The 2,063-nt window shown below is 38.6% G+C and overlaps 1 non-coding gene across 1 annotated transcript; it reads right to left on the bottom strand.

Annotated features, from left to right (window-relative positions):
* Positions 1–1,737: 1,737 nt before the first annotated feature.
* On the bottom strand, positions 1,738–1,844 carry LOC115696156 (small nucleolar RNA R71). Its single transcript, XR_004007747.2, has one exon. It is a non-coding gene; the product is annotated as a small nucleolar RNA R71 (small nucleolar RNA).
* Between the last annotated feature and the right edge of the window lie 219 nt (positions 1,845–2,063).

Raw genomic sequence — 2,063 nt, 5'->3', positions numbered from 1 at the left:
CAGAGAGCCAGGTCGCGACCCTTTTTCCTGGTCGCGACCCTGGTCGCGACTTCGTAAGTTAGGCAGAAACTCGGTTTTTCGAGTTTTGCCTGTAGTCGCGACGAGCTTAAATGCTAGTCGCGACTATGTACGGAAATCGCAGATTTGACCTAATTTTGATTTTTCACTCAATTGGAGGCTCACCACTCATCCCTATATAAGGAATACGACATTGAAGGTCAGATCTAAGCAAAAACAGACCTAATAGTGGAGGCAAGTGGAGAGAAAGCTATCTTGAAGACCCGGAGCGATACCACCTTCTAGTTTCTTTCTTTTACCCTTTTATTCATCTTTATGTTTGTTTTTATTTCTGAATTAATCATGGATGTTTTTAGAGTTATTATGAACTAAATTTCCCAATAAGGGAGGATGATGATTGTTGTTTAAGTTTATGCCTAGTTAATAAATAATTGCCATTCCTTCATCTTATGTGTGAATATTATCTTTATTTGTGTTTAATTTCATGTGCAAGCTTGATCACCTTTTACATGTTCTATGATCCTAATTCAAAATCTGAAAAGTGAGAATTGGGAATGCTAAAATTTGGATAGTCTAGGTTTTGATGTAAAACGAAAGTATTTACATAGCCTTAGTGACTAATAGATTATTGCTTAATGCTGATTTTGTGTTGATCTAATTAAGAAGTTAATTAGAGAACATATTATTTAGAACCTAAAAGATCTGAAAGGAGTTAGGTTAATTTATAATCTGTCTTTCACATTGAGATAAGGATAGCAATTAGGTATTAACATAGGTAGCTTATCAACAGGATTCACCTCCCTAATCTCTCATCTTAATTAATCTTCGTTTATTTTCTCTTTAATTTCTGAGTTATTTACTTTTAAAATTGCAAACTTGTTATTTTACCAAATAGAATCATAAGTATAGTTTAGTAGTACTTAATCCAATTCCCTGTGGTTCGACCTCACTTGCGTGAGATACTACTTGATACGTACACTTGCGTGATAAACAGAATTTTCGTAACAAGTTTTTGGCGCCGTTGCCGGGGAATTGTTTAAAGATTGATATTACACAAAATTATACTAACTTCTACTTTGGTATATTTTCTCTTGCTGATTTTTCTAACCTTTTTCTTGCAATAATTTCTTGATCTATTTCAAGAATCATAAGTGTATGCGTCGTCAAGGACAAGCAGTGATATTACCAGTTGATCCCGAAATCGAGAAAACTTGTAGGAGAAACCGAAAGAACAAGAGGCAAGAGGGAGTTTCAGCAACTGCTGAAACTTCAGACATCATGGCTGCCAATGCTGCAAACAATGGAGGCAACAACGGTAACAATGGTGGCGCAGTAGAAGATCAAGCTAATGGCCGCAGCTTGAGAGATTACATTCTCCCTACTCTGACGGGAGTACAATCATGTATCAGGCCACCGGCAGTGGATGCAAACAACTTTGAGATCAAACCTGCCATACTTCAGATGGTGCAGTCTTCAGTTCAGTTTGGTGGCCTCCCTTCTGAAGATCCTAATCTGCATCTCTCTAACTTCATGGAACTTTGTGAAACCTTTAAAGTTAATGGAGTTAGTGATGATGCTATTCGACTGAGACTGTTCCCATTCTCTCTTAGAGAGCGAGCCAAGAGTTGGCTAAACTCCTTGCCACCCAACTCTATCGCCACCTGGAATGATCTGGCAACGAAATTCTTGTCAAAGTTCTTTCCTCCAGCCAAGTCTGCAAAGCTGAGAGGAGAAATTAATAACTTCTGCCAACAAGATAATGAATCTCTCCATGAGGCTTGGGAGAGGTTTAAAGATCTGATCAGAAAGTGCCCTCACCATGGTATAGAGAAGTGGATGCTGGTCCACAACTTCTACAATGGGTTGGTAGGAAATACAAGAACTTTAATAGATGCTGCAGCTGGAGGAGCCTTTATGAGGAAGAGTGCTAATGAGGCTTATGATCTATTGGAAGAGATGGCTCTAAACAATCAACAGTGGCCAACTGAGAGGAGTCAATCAAAAAAGGTAGCTGGTGTGTTAGAGGTCGATGCCATCACCAAGTT

The sequence above is a fragment of the Cannabis sativa genome, chromosome 1 (assembly GCF_029168945.1).
Source record: "Cannabis sativa cultivar Pink pepper isolate KNU-18-1 chromosome 1, ASM2916894v1, whole genome shotgun sequence".
NCBI classification, from domain to species: domain Eukaryota; kingdom Viridiplantae; phylum Streptophyta; class Magnoliopsida; order Rosales; family Cannabaceae; genus Cannabis; species Cannabis sativa.
The sequence above is the reverse complement of the archived record's forward strand: the minus strand, read 5'-3'. Positions and strand labels throughout refer to the sequence as shown.